The 15,139-nt window shown below is 48.4% G+C and overlaps 1 protein-coding gene across 4 annotated transcripts in view; it reads left to right on the top strand.

Moving 5' to 3' along the window:
• The window catches only part of HSPA12A (heat shock protein family A (Hsp70) member 12A), a 160,443-nt gene that overhangs the window by 33,751 nt on the left and 111,553 nt on the right, over window positions 1-15,139 (top strand). The window lies entirely within an intron of this gene.

Here is a 15,139-nt window from a genome sequence, read left to right as displayed (position 1 = left end):
AACTTTACCTTCAAGCATAAAAGGGGAGGGAGGTGGTGGAAGGCAAGGAAAGGGAAAAATCCTTTTCCAATCAGGAGGGATTAGCACCTACCGATGGGGCTGATAATGTCTATGATGGCAAAAGGTCAGTTGAATGGAAGTGCCTGGGCCTGGGCGGGCGGAGGGCCGAGCAGGTCCCTGGGAGCAAGGCCTGCAAATGCAGTGCTTGCAGGTTTCGAGAGCGCTTCCCGCCAGCTCAGCATTTAATCTCCACCTCGGAGGGTAAAGCTAGAGAATCACAATTAATAAGGGGAGTGAGAGGCCAAGGCAGGGAGGCAACAAAACAAAAGAAGGAACCCCTTGTGACGCTCAGGACACACCTCCTGGCCTGGAGATCTGCCTTCACCTGGCTGGAGGGTTTGTTTGTTAAGCTTGGCGGCTCAGAGTTCACACTCCGGGGGTCTTGGCTTGCTTGCTTCTCTCGTCCACACAGCCTTCCACCCACCACCTGCATCCCTACCCAGGGACCCTGTGCCGTGAGACTGTAAGGGTCCCGCTGTCTGCTCTGAAGGTCTTCCCTTTCCGTGTTCTCCCATCTGTTTGCACCCAAGGGAAGCATCAGTCTGGGAGAGTGTCAACACTGCTCTTTAAAAAAAAAAAAAAAAATATATATATATATATATATATATATATATTTTTAAAGATTTTAGTTATTTATTCATGAGAGACACACAGAGAGAGGGGCAGAGACATAGGCAGAGGGAGAAGCAGGCTCCCTGTGGGGGAGCCCGACTTGGGACTCGATCCCAGGACTCCGGGATCACGCCCTGAGCCGAGGGCAGGTGCCCAACCGCTGAGCCACCCAGGTGTCCCCACAGGGCTCCTTACTGAGCTCCTTTAAGCCCAGGGGACCCCTCGGGAGCAGACGCAGTGGCAGTGGCAGCCTGGGGAGGCTCCAGAGAGCAAAGAGCATTCCAGCCTGGGGGCAGCCAGGGAGTGACCCAGGACTCCCGGGTCCCAGAAGCGAGACTTCCTTCGGCAGGCAGTCCCCCGCATGGCTGCTAGAAACATCCTCCTCAGCGTTGTCGTGGGCACTTCCTGTGAGCCAGGCAGCGGGCTGTTCCCTTCACTGCACTCTTCCATCTAATCCTCCTCTTAACCCTGAGAGCACAAATGCCCATTTTTGTCTCGATTTTTATAAACAAGCACACTGAGAGCTTTAGAGAAATGTAGAAAGTTGACCAAACTCAAGCTAGAGAGGCGCAGGCCTGGCTTTGAATCCAGGTGTGCCCCGCTGCAGAGCTCCCTCTGTGCGAAGGGGCCACATGGAACCCCCTTAGCAGAGAGCTACAATTAGGAATAGCCCCAGTGGTGGTGGTTTGTGCTGCTTTCTTCCTCCCCAGATTAACTGTCCCTCTTCACTTGCCTCACCTCTCTGCTGGGGGAGCCCCACTCAACTGCTGCCTGGTGGGTGGCACCACCTTAGTGGCTGCAGGGAAGTATGAGCAGGACAGGGAAGGTGGGGGAGAGGGGCCTTAAATAAAGGTGGCACAAGAGAGTGAGCTGCTCAAACTTATGAAAGCCAAGGACCACGGGACTTGAAAAGCCATCTGTCCTCCAAGGGAGGCACTCTGAAACCATGATTAGAATAAAGGAAGATGGGGCACCTGGGTGGCTCAGTGGTTGAGCATCTGCCTTTGGGTCAGGTCATAATCCCCTGGTCCTGGGATTGGATTCCACATGGAGTTCCCCTCAGGGAGCCTGCTTCTCCCTCTGCCTCTGTGTCTGTGTGTGTGTCTCAGGAATAAGTAAACTAAAAAAATAAAAAAATAAGAATAGAGACACCTGGGTGGCTCAGCAGTTGAGTGTCTGCCTTTGGTTCAGGTCGTGATCCAGGGATCCAGGATCGATTCCCACATCAGGCTCCCTGCAGGAAGCCTGCTTCTCCCTCTGCCTGTGTCTCTGCCTCTCTCTTTCTCTGTGTGTCTCTCATGAATGAATAAATGAAATCTTAAAAAAAAAAAAAGAATAAAGGAAGATGGCAGGGTCATTGTGAATCTTGTCCTAATTACAGCAGAAACTATTCTGTGAGACAGGATGTCCACTGGATATGGGTCAGTTGAATGGTGCAAAAAGAGCTTCTGGAAATAAGCAGCTGTAGGGCAATGCTTGAAAGCCCCACAGGTCTCTTGACCGAAGGACTTGGTAGTGCCTCTAAGGTGCTCATAGGATCATGACAGTGCTTAGCTTGGAAATGAGCCTGCTACCATGTTACATCCCAAAACACATACATCAGACCGAAAGGATCTCGGTCATGTGAGTTTTTGCTGAAGGTGTCTGAGGATGATCAACAGAGGGGGAGGTTACATGGCCTCACTTGCATCTAAACTTACTTTCCTGGCTGCTCCCCTCCTTCCCAGCTCCTCAAGGCTAGAGGTGCACCCGTGAGATGGTAAGAGGAAGGGCACACTGGCCCACCAATGCTGTTGGGTCTTATTGCCTTTTAGAATGCTGAGCAGGGGAAAGATCCCATGACAAAGGCTGGTGTGAATCTGAAAGAGTGTTGTGATTGATCAGTGATGTCTGCCACGGCGGTGACCGAGGAGGCACAGCCTGAGGATCACAGATCTGCCCCAAGACTACAACTTAATATAGGAAAGAGCTAGAAGTGGGGCTTACGGGCTGCATGGGGATCCTCGCTCTGCTCCAAACTTGTAACCGTTGAAAATTCAGCTCACCTCTGTGAGCCTCACTTCCCTCTTGGGCAGAGTGGCACGGTCACAGGCACCACCCCTCTGTCATAGAGAGACGGTGACAATGCACTGATCTCCTGGGGGAAAATGTGCCACCCGAGGACATGGAAGTATCACTGCTTCAACAGACCATGTTACTTGGGGTCTTGGCAGCATATGCATGGTGTGCTCAGCTTGATTCATGTGAAGGTGTTTTGATAAAGGGACTGTTTGCAGAGTTGTACATAGGACTGCGGCTAGTGACTGCAGGGCTGGTGTAGCCTCTACATCTCTAGGGGTGAGGGGAGGGAGCCAGTTGTGGACCTAGAAGCAGACAGTTCCATGGGGAGGGCCGCCTTGAGAGGAGCTGTGACCATGGGGATGAAAGGCACAGGCAGCTCACAGTGACTCCATGGAGGGGAGCCTGAGATTCGTATCTCACCTCTCTTGCCCCCCTCCGTCCCTTCTTCCCTCCCTCCCTCCCCTAGTCTGTGCAGTGGCTAAGCCAGCCTGAAACCAAAGGAGCCCTTGATGTCATATATTTGGTCAGCCTCTGTCTTAGCTTGGGCTATAACAAATACTACCATAAACTGAGCGGTTTACCAACAACAGAAACTTATTTCTCACGGCACTGGAGGCTGGAAGTCAGAAATCAGGGTGCCAGTATGGCCAGGCTCTGGTGAGAGCCCTCTTTCGGGTGGTAGACTGCTGACTTCTCCCTGTGTCCTCACAGTGTCCCCACCCCACAGTGGTGGGGAGAGACAGCTCTGGTCTCTTCATCCTCTTAGAAGGGCACCGATTCCACCATGAGTGCTTCACCCTCAGGACCTCATCCAAGCCTACTTACCTCCCAAAAGCCCCACCTCCAAACACCATGACCTTGGGGCATAGGGTTTCAGTATAGGGACTTTCAGGGCACACACACATTCGGTTTGTAACAGCCTCCCTGGGCAGAGAGCTTGAGTGGCCATTGCATTTTGCTGGCTGTATTAGGTTTCTGTAACCAATACCATGGACTGGGTGGCTTAAAGCCACAGAAGTTTGTTCTCTCATGGTTCTGTGCCCAGAAGTTCAAAATCAAGGCAAAGGCATGGCTGCAGTGCCCACTGTGGCCTCCAGGGAAGAATCCTTCCTTGCCTGTTCTGGCTCTCATGGCCCTAGGTGTTCCTTGGCTCACATCCATGTCATCTACCTTCACCGCATCTTCTCTATATGTGTCCTTTATATGCCCCTCATAAGGACCCTTGTCATCAAATTTACGGCCTACCTAGATAATCCAGGATGATTTTATCTCAGGATCCTGAATTATACCTACAAAGACCCCTTTCCCAAATATAACATTCATGAGATTGAGGGATTTGATATGGACATGTCTTTTAGGGAGGCCACCATTCAACCCACTACACCAACCTTCCACGTCTGACTTTTTGTTACTGAGCTGTGAGAAGGAACTGAGCCATTTCTCCCGAAGGCCACCCTGAGCTCGGTGAACTAGAGATCCTTTGCATGTCTGCTCTAACTAGAGGTTAGGGCCAAGAGAGGGGGTGCACATTTTACCTCATTTCAGAGCACGATTAAACTAAACATTGTGGCCTTTGTCAAATCATGTATCCCCTGTGAGCCCCTATTCTACATCACTAAAATGAAGCAGTGAGATTAGGCAATGTCGGAAAGAGTTTCTACCTCTAGAATCCCATGTGCTACAAACTAATGTCAGGGCGAGGTGGATACCTCCCTGGTAACCTTGCACCCACCACTTCTGGTCCGTGACATGCTTGTTGGCACTTGGGGTCAAGCTCAGAGCCACAGATATCTTCAACATTTCCAGGCACCCTGGGGCTTTTCATCGGTAGCCTTCTGTCCCACACAGAGGAATGGCCCAAGGAGGATGGTCTGCGTGTCTCACTCGGGACCCAGGGCCCGCAGGTGCCCTCCCTGGGAGTCTGAAATGGCATTTCAGCTCAGGCATGTTGGGTTAGCTCGGGTTTCCAGCCAGGCGATTCTTGAATCTTTTCATGCAGCCAAGGGTAACAGTGATACCATGACACCTTTTCTAATTGTGTTTTAATTGAAAAGGCTTGATTTGATTATAGAAGCCTACACTGTAGTTGAAGGGCTTGTTAAAACATGTATTAAATCCAAAAGATTGCAATGTTTCACTGTGTAATTATGTAAACAGTCACGTATATAGAGCAGTTTACAGTCAGCGGGAATGCTTTTTCAATAGCGTGGTAGCAAACTGACATTGCTGATCAGTGGCAGGTGAATTTATTTTTTTAAGGACAAACGAAAGTTGGTATCCCCGCCCTCACCGCCCCCCCTCCCCCATCGGCCAGGCAGGCTTTTTAATTTTCTCCTTTTGTGTACGTTTTTCCTTGAAATCCGTTGTGATTTGAAGTAACGTTTCTGTGTTCTCCGGTGCATGTGAATTCCCCATAAATGGGGAAGGAAAATAAAATGTGCCACATCTCTGAAATGTTTAGATTTCTCAGCGGCAAAAACGATCCAGGGATTTAAAAAAATCCTCAGCTATAGTTTTAAAATAGGAATAGAACTACCTTAGAATTCCCTGTAGTTTTAATGAAAGTGTCCATTAAATTTACTGAGGATAAAAGAGTAATTTACCTCAAAACCTGCTATCCCTGCCTTCCCAAAGGACTTATGATGCTCACCTATCTTTTTTGAACTTCAAAATAAATGAAACATTGATCAGAGATGTCATCGAAACATTACTTCTTCTTGTCCATCACTTGCTCAACCTTGGCCTCTTAGAAGGAAACAGGCCCCACAATCATGATTTCCTCCCAGCTCCAAGAAAATAGAAGCCGCAAATGGGCTGGTGAATTATGTACTTCCAGTGGTTTTGAAGGGAAGCATTTACTGAGGGAGAAAATTGTTTTAATCTTATAACAACCAAGGAGGAGAGTTTGTAAAAACACAGAACACCTACACATACACTTGATTTTGTTGCATAGAAACACACAGGAACATTTTTTCCCACAAACTTGCCTGATGCCTCAGCTGAGAGATCTTGCTATGGTCCAGGCAGGGGTGGGTGGGCCTTGGGGTGCAAGGAGGGGACTGGGAAGCAGAGGTGTCGGGGGTGTGAGGGTAGTGAGACCATGCGCAGTTGGCTGGGAATCCCAGGGACACCGAGAGGGCAGGTCCAGTGCAGGATGAGGCCGTCGAGCCCCTTCTAGAAACACTGGCCCTGCAGGATACCCCGAGCTCTGCTCTCCCAAGGCCCAACTCCTCAAATCACAGAGTCTGGTGCCACCTTCACCCCAGGCTGGCTTAAATAACTTAAATAACTTCCTGGCAGACCCACCTCAGTCCTCTTCCCCCTTGATATTGCTGGCGGAAGTCAACACGTGGGATGTTTTACGAGATTAGCATCCACAGTAGTCAAAACCAACAAACAGACAAGTGAATAAATTCAAATTCCAGGAAGTCAGTCCTAGAAATGACTAGGAGGAGAAAATAAGAATAGTGAGTGGTCCAAAAGAAAAATGCAAGCTTCCCATTGCTGAAGGGAGGGGGGAAGAAAAGAAGGAAGGAGGGAGGGAGGGAAACAAAGGCTGCATATAAATTATAAATGCAAATATCCCTGTCTGGGGAGGCACACGCAGGGCAGTGTGACAGTTGCTGGGGAAAGGGTGGAAGGCCTCGGTGAAGGGTGACTTTCACATTTTGCTCAATGTGCTTATGGGTTTCAATATTTTACCAAGGGACCTTGTGTCATTTTCCAAAAGGGGTGTGTGGGGGCGTGAAGATCTTAAACAGAAATGTCCAGATTTAGAGGAAGGAGATCATTACAAGTGGCCTATTCGTACGAAGTAGATTATGAGTGAACCATGATAACACAGCAAACGAGGAGGCGAAGGGAACTTGGTATTTATACCCTTCATCTTGCTCACATCCCTTTGTCTCCTTTAAGAGAATGCATTTTGCACAAAGATGTGCCTTGTTCAAAAGAGAAAGCTGGTTTCTGGAAATACGGTTCACGCTCTGATCATTTCCAAGAGACACAGGATGTATCATCCAAGAACGGCTCTTCCACACCATGGAGAATACGTATCCTCCTAACAAAAAGTTCAGAATCCCTAAGTGGTGGGCATTTTCTTGGAGCCTTTGGTTCAAAGGGAAGAGTGATTAAACTGTTGGTGATTGTTTTGGTGTTTTATTAGAATGCCCCGATTCAGCTTGATGGGTGCTTATGGGCCTTAGATACCTACATGGAAGGGGGTATGTGATGCTCGGCTTGTGCCATCTTCTTCCTTCCCCCCATCACCTCTGTCCTCACTGCCAGGCCTTTCACATGACACTGCACTGCTCTGTGAGCTCTGAGCAGGTGTAGGTGTGTGTTTGTATGTGTGTCATCTCCCCAAGTACGGCCTTTGTAGGGGAGGAAAGAGCTTTTTCTTCCTTCTACCCTTTTAGATTCTCAGACTGGGGCTCTGTTAAATTCGACCAACAAAAGACAGAGAAAAACGGTGGTGAGACCTGGCTACTTACATAGCCTCTTAGCAAAGAATAATAAGTTAGTAAAGAAGTGACAAGACAAAGGAAAAGGTTATTAGATTTCCAAGGGCAGCAAGCTGTGGGAAGGTCAATATAAGGGGAGGTGGGGATTTATGGCAGTCCCATTTTCCAGAATTTTCTGCACTTAGATAAGAGAAACTCTGGGAAGATGTTGTTCTGCATCTTTTGATTCTCATTTACCTCTAGCTCAAAATGGTTCTTATGCCCAAGTGGCATATTGGGAGGTGGCATATTCTGATCCTTTACAGTGTGCACACTTCTCACATTCTCTATACTTATCCTTTCGCTCTTAGCTTGAGTCTGGGTTCTTCACACAATATGTCCTCAATAAATACTTTTTTGGGGGGGGGTCTCTTTGCTCATGTATTAGCTTTCATGAGGATGAGGTAAGGCTGCATAACAAACATCCCCACGGCTCAGTGGCTTGCTGCACTAGGGCTTCTCCCTTCTATTACGTGGTGGTTGCCAGTTGGCTGTGGCTCTGCGCCATGTGTCTTCATTCTGGGGCCCAGACTAAGGGAGCTGCCACTGTCAAGAACACACGAAGAGGAAAGAGCAACACAGCTGGTGGAACCACACAACGGCTCTTAAAACTTCTGCTCAAACTCTGCATGTCTCATCTACTCACATTTGATTGCTAGAGCAAGTCACATGTTCAAATCTAACAGTGGAGCAGGGAGGGATACTCCTCTAGGGGAAGGTTCTGCACATCCTGTGGCTGCAGATGGGATGTTTGATTCTCTCACAGGGAGGGGCCGGCGATTGGTGATGGAAGGAGCCTGCCTCCCGTCTGCCAGGCCTTCGTGGGCTAAGGTGTCTTCTTGTGGCTTTATGAGTCAGCCCATCCTGGGCTCCCAAATCGGGTCTTTGCACTCTGCCAGTGGCCTTCCTTATTCTTTTTTGCCTCCATTTTGTTTCTTTTTTCTTTCTTTCTTTCTTTCTTTCTTTCTTTCTTTCTTTCTTTCTTTCTTTCTTTCTTTCTTTCTTCTTTCTTTCTAGATTTTATTTCTTTTAGAGTGAAAGAAAGAGCTTGCACAAAAGCACACAACAGGAAGAAGGGCAGAGGGAGAGGGAGAGAATCTCAAGCAGACCCTACACTGAGCATGGAGTCCCACATGGGGCTTGATTCATGACCCTGAGATCTTGACCTGAGCCAAAATCAAGAGTCCGACGCCCAACCAACTGAGCCACCCATGTGCCCCTTCTTTTGCGTTTCTATTGTTCTTTTCCGAATTCTAAGAGCAACACATCCTCACTGTAATGAGTTCAAACAGGGTGATAGTGACCTTTTATCGTGCCTACTAAAGAACTTCTCATCCCCGAAGCAATCACCATGAACCATTTGGGGTGCATCATTACAGATAGTTCTCATGCTTATACAACCACATAAAGTGTGGACACACAAATAAAATTTTAGGTATGTATCCACATTATTTTGTGACCATACTTTGTAGTTAGCCTCACATCTCAGACATCTTTATGCTGAGCCGCCCTATTCTTTTTATGATTGCACAGTATTCCGTGGCATGGGCATTTCACACTTAAGTGTTTCCCTACTCATGGGGATTTACTGTGTTTCCATTTTGTTTCTGTTACAAAAATGCTGCAAAGAGCATTCTAGATGCATGCGCACAAGTAGTTTTGTTTGCAAGCTGGATCCCTAGAAGTGGAATTGCCGGGTTAGTGCCCTTTACATGGTGGTGGATATTGCCAGGTTATTGTCCTGAAAGGCTGTGCTAGTTTATACCCTCACCAATGTAGCTAGTGTGCCTTTTTCTACTCTACCTGGCCCTCACATTTCTTTGAATTTTTCACTTTGAAATAATTTTAAATTGACACAAAAATTGCAAATGTAGTACAAGCATTGGCTGGACACAAAATTGGTATAACCAGTGTCTTCTCCACCCAGCTTTCCCCAAAGATAGCCTTTTACGTAATCAGAGTTATCAGAGCCAGGACACCGACACTGATACAAAACTAAGTCTTATTTGGATTTCACCTGGGTATGTGCGCACACTTCTTTCTTCTTTTGATAAGCAGTCCCATAGACATTATCACATGTATAGTTTTGCCACTGACCTTTTAAACTTAATACATACTGATTTTGTTTGTAAGAAATAAACCTTTTGTGCTCTGTGTAATTTATTTTTGTGGTTGTTGCATCCTTCTGAGTTATTATGACGGTGGGAATATTTGAGTCTAGATCCAGCGCGAGCAGGCTGTCAGTTTGCAGCATGAGGCGAGCAGATGCTAGAAATCTGCTTTTTTTCCAGCCTTCCCTCGAGTACCCTTGGGACAGGGGCTCTAACACCCAGGACAACCTCCTGACCTCGGCAAGCATCCATTTTCTGTTGCTCGTTAAAATGCAAACCCCAGAGTGGGTTTTCACTTGGCAGCTTGATTATTCAGACTTGCAAACCACAGATGAGTGTGTGTGAAAACTTTATGGGAAATTAATCTTCGAGAAGTAAAACACGCCATCTCATTTTACTTAAAAAAGGAAGAAAATTAATGTGAGTGCCGGTGCTTCCTATGTGTTTATACTGAGTCCTTTCACTTAGAATCAAGCCATTATGAGTGCATTTGTTCTTGATGAAAGGAACCCAGCATTAGACCGGAAATAGGATGTGTTGAAATCAATTTAGTGTCAACCACATCAAGCTTTTCTAAAATTGTAGGTTTTACGGAACTTTAAAACATGACTTGTTTATTTGGTAGAATTTAACTGTGATTCATATTTCTCTGAAACAGACAAAAAGAGAGTCAGAGCAAATTGCAGGTGGGCAGGGGCCCGGGGCAAGGAAATGTGATTTTGAAGTGCCTCTGCCCTGTCACACCCCCTGCTGTCCCTACCTTTGCAGTTGAAACAAGAATTTTTTAAAGGCTACGTGTTTTGATGGTACCCTTGCTTTGTGCATTCATATGGGGTCTTCCTGAGGGCTATTATTTGAATGGAGAAAGCGATGGTGCAGATGTGTGACCTGTTAGATGATGGGCATCCCTTAGCCCAGGATGGCCTGGTACATGAGGCGAGGTACGTGCACCGTGTAAATGACCCCTGTGAATTACCCTGTCCTTTGCAGCTAGGAAATCAATCCTGGAGGTGAGGTGCAAGCCACTTCTCAGTTTCTTGGTATTGGCTGGCATTCACATGGGAAAAAGACAGAATGAGAAGTTCTCTGGGGCACCGGGATGTGCAGGAGGGGTAGTTGCAAAGCTGGGCAGTACTGGGAACCCCCCCCCACACACACACACACTAAAAGGTGGTCTCAGCTCCCATGACTGAGCACCAGGGTTTTATGCCAAGCCAGGCCCCCTGCTCTGGGGACCCAGCAGGATCTTAGGAGCTGGAGAGGACTGTAGAACTCATCCAGTCTATTGCTTTTTTGATGGTGGCCTGTAGCTGGACACCTGCTAAGTCTCTGCCAGCTGCCCCTTGATGGAGCAGGCCTGGGGTGGGGGTCATCAGCTCTCAGAGCTGGGGGTGAGAGAATGAGGGGGGCTGGAGCCTCCACATAAAGCTTGAGTTCCCTTCAAAACCAACTTGGCTAGTACTGAGCCAGTGCCATCGTAGCTTTACCCTGGAACCTTCTATTAGCACAAATCCAGTCGCCCACGGGTATCAGCTTCCCTGCTTTCATTTTCCAGGAGAAGTGGGTTTCTATTTCATCTCTTCCATTGTGGGTATTAGGAAGGCAAGATGGAATTAGCGTAGGAGGAAGCAGGTTTCCTAATGGATACCCTGGGGCAGGGTGGGGGGGGAACAACAACAAACCAAACAAAACCACAGTAACAAAAAACCATCACCCACCCACTTATCCATCTGCCCATAAGATACATATGTGCTATGCAGGGGAAGATTTTTTTAATTTTAATTTTTAAATAATCTCTATACCCTACGTGGGGCTTGAACTCACAACCCTGAGATCAAGAGTTGCACCCTCCACCAACTGAGCCAGCCGGGCACCTCCAAGAAAACATTGTAGGGAAAGATTTTTGTCATTCTGTTCACTGCTGTATTCAGGCTCTGGAACAGTACCCGGCCCGTAATAAGTGCTCACTCAATCTTTTTGAATGGAAAGCAAGGAGTCACTCATGAAACAGATCCTGAACCCTTATTCCATGTCCAGTTCTTGGAGGCAGAGGGAACAGATCAGTCCTTGCCCTTGTGTGGTTCGCAGTCTAGAGGACAGACCAGCAAAGAGATCATCACCGAGCAGGCATGGGCCTAGCAGAGCCACCTTTGGAGGGCAGGGCAGCACATTCTGAGCTCTCTGAAAGCCGCAGGGCTTGATGTGTCCTCCAAAGCACTATGTGGGAAGCTAGAATCTGAATTCACATTTCCTGCTTCCAAATCAGTGTCCAGTTCGCAAAGCAGGTGTCAGAGATGGTGTCTCGTAGATGGAGGGACAGATGCCCCTGTTTTCAGGGCATAGCCCAGAGCAGGTTGGAAGGTGACCAGAGGAAGTCTGTGCTAAGATCTGTGCTTGTGACTCCATGAGTGGGAATGACAGCCAGTCAAGGATCAGAGATGCCCAGTGGCCTGGAGCTGGGGGTCAGGGCAAACCTGATCAGGCCCACGGCCAGGAGTGGCAGGTGCCTTGGAGCCAGGGACAGTGAAACATCCTGGACACGCTGAAGCGGGGAAGCAGGTAAGGGTGGGTTAGAAGGCAGGGTGAGAAGTGGGGATCCTTTCTGGGCTATGGGAGGGAGAGTCAGGGAGTCAGGTCCCCAAAGGGGGCCTGAGGCTCAGCCAATGCCAGCAGTGAGTGGGCATCCCGCCCGCTGGCCCTGTCTGCCACATTCCCTGCCAGTGGCCCAGGCTGGAGAGAATGGTCATGGTTGGGCCTGGCCCAGCAGTGTATTGTCGGGAACTCAAGCACGAGGAAGTGACTGTTTGGATCAAGGTCAATTCATAGGTGGACTGGAGTTTGTTGCAAATGGGGAAATGATGTGGATTTCATCCCAGTTCAAAGAGGTTGACCAATTTTGGAATGGGTTTAAATTAAATTTTAGTGTTACCTGCGATGGAATCAAAGCATGGATTTCAGTTCTGCTGGGTTCTCAGTTCAACAAATGAATGTGGTCATAAAGCCGAGCAGGGCCCTCTGACATGGAGGTCAGTAGCGGTCAAGTGCTGTGGTCTGCAGAGGTGAGTCCGGGGCCTGGAGGGAATGGGCAGGCTGGTCCCCCAACCCCCTCACTATGCCCATCCCCCACTCGGGCCTCAGTGGCTTTGCCTTTGTGTGTTTTCTACACTGAGGTTCTGCATAAGATTTTGTTTGAAGATGGGGCTGTGTTACTAAAACTCATTTAAAAGTCGCTGCTTTGGGTGGCTCAGCGGTTTGGCGCCTGTCTTCAGCCCAGGACCTGATCCTGGAGACCTGGGATCGAGTCCCACGTCGGGCTCCCTGCATGGAGCCTGCTTCTCCCTCTGCCTGTGTCTCTGCCTCTCTCTCTGTGTGTCTATCATGAATAAATAAATAAAAATAAAATAAAATAAAAGTCACTGCTTTGGACTGTGATCACAGGTGAGAAAAATAAGGTTATGAGAGCCTAAGGGAGAGACATAGCTGGTTAGTGGCTGGTGGCTGTGGGGGTGGCCAACCTATCTGGGTGTGCCTGGGACTTCCCCGGTTTTAAAAATGGAAAGTCTAGGGTCCCAGGAACCCCCTTTCAGTCCCAGTCCCAGCCCCACCCCCTGGGAAGCATGGTCATGCTCATGGCCCTATGATCTTAGCTGAACTTCCAGGGGAGTGCAGTAGCCTCCTGCCCGGGTTCCTGCCTCTTTCTTTGCCTCCCTGCCCCAACCCTCTGCCCTCCATCCTGCAGAGGAGTGGCCCTCTCACGTCATTACCCTGCTCAAGGCCCAGGAAGACCCACCACCACAGTATGAGAGCCAAACTCTTCAGCCTGGGTGAGAAGGCCCTGCATGATCCGGCCCCTACCTTTACCATCTTTTGCTCCAGAAACATGGAAACTACTCAAAGCAGCCCAAACTGTATCTTTGCCCAAACTGTGCCCTCTGCTGGGAGTGTCCTTCTCTCCTCTCTGGGCTCCTGGCCAAAGCCAACTGTCCCATCTGGGCCTCTGGGAAGGGTCTCCCAGCATCCTGTCCTTAGAGGGAGCCAACAGATTTTCCCTCCACTGCGTGGTGCCGTGTATATGTCCCTGCCACACGTACCACTTACACAAACCACAGATGGTTCTTTCAGAGCACACATTTGACCAATGATCCTGTGGAAGCCAGGCGTCTGACTCCTGGCCTCTGGATCCTTCCATACCCCACACAGACTCAGCCCCCAGGGGTCAAGGCCTGTGGCTCACCACCTAAGGAGCCCAACTGAAGAAGCAGTCCTCAGCGAGGCGCTGTCAGCCCTGCACCCCAACCAAGAAGTAGAAGCGGACAGGATTTACACAGACCTATCCCACGTGTGTTTTTAGTGTCTCATAGGCCACAGCTTTGCAAAGGACAAGGGACAACTGAGCAGCCAGGCCTGAGGCTCCTAAGAGAAAGCTGGAGCTCCCCCTAGCGGCTGCGGAGAGGTAGCGCTGCCAGGCCTCACTTCTGTGGGGTTTCCTTCCAGGACCTCAGAACTAGGCCCCAAGGAGCAAGAACAACCAAGGAAAGTGAAAATCATTGCAGTGGAGAAGCCAACCCCTCAGGCAGCTCTGCTAATCTTCGCCTTTGAAGAGGGAGGGAGATGATAGAGTCAGAGTTTGAAAATGATTCTGTTGTCATAAAAGCTAATTGCCCTCAGCTCTGGGACTGTGCTCTCTACCCCAAGCAGAGGGTCTCAGCTGGGCTGAAGGTGCCCCCTGGAGGAGATGCCTCAAGACTGGGGGACTCACCCCCAAATCTCTGTCCTGTGCGTCTCTGAGATGCTGCGAAGGCCACAGCTGGAGGTTTCTCTTTCTGTGTTAAAGGCCTTCACCCTTCTAAGCAAAGATTTTGTGGAAGCGGTGATATTCTAAATCCCGTCAGCCCTACATGGGGCTCTGTAGTATGAATGCCATCATTTGGAGCCAACTTGATTTTGGTGGGGATGGTGAGGCAGGAGCAGGCCCAAATCCTGGGGCAGGACCCGCGTGGGGCCCAAGGTCCCAGAGCAGCAAGCCCTGTGGGGGAGAAGAGGGTACAGAAGGGGACAGAGAGCACTGCAAAGACCAGCCTTTTCTCTACTTGTACTTTTTGCCCCGTAGGGTTTGCCATTGGTCCAAAGTTTATTTTTGGAACTTTAAGTTGGATTGCCGTTTCTCAAAATGTTTTTGTTTTTGTTTTTAAGTAGGCTCCAATGTGGGGCTTGAACTCATGACCCTGAGATCAAGACCTGAGGTGAGATCAAGAGTTGGATGCTCAACCAACTGAGCCACCCAGGTGCCCCTGGTTCTCAAATTTTAATCACTCAAGTAACAATAATAGTTATTATCATGGTAACTAGCATTAATTGAGTTCTTATTAAATGCCAAGTACTGTTCAGACGCTTTACAAGTGTTTTGTTAACTCATGAAGTATTGTTTTATATTGTGTATAACTTATTTAATCCTCATAACAGTGCTGTATTGTAGGAACTATTATTATTCCCATTTTAGGAATGAGGGGTTTTTGGGCAAAGAATACAGTATTATTATTGTAAAAAATAGTTTCCTTTGAATTCCATCCTCTTACTAAATAAGTAAGTTTTAAAAAGAAACCTGATTTTCCTACTATAAATGGAAAACTGCATTACCTATCTTAAGTTGGAGGAAACTATTTTTAAAATCTATTGAAATAACGATTTGCCCAGGTATCTTCAAAAATCCTCTTCTGTACCACCAGCAGACAGCCAGGTAGGTTTGGTGAAATACTGCCTTAGAAATGGAAGAGACCCCGCCAGCGGGGGGAG

This window comes from Canis lupus, chromosome 28 (genome assembly GCF_011100685.1).
Source record: "Canis lupus familiaris isolate Mischka breed German Shepherd chromosome 28, alternate assembly UU_Cfam_GSD_1.0, whole genome shotgun sequence".
NCBI lineage: Eukaryota > Metazoa > Chordata > Mammalia > Carnivora > Canidae > Canis > Canis lupus.
The sequence above is the reverse complement of the archived record's forward strand: the minus strand, read 5'-3'. Positions and strand labels throughout refer to the sequence as shown.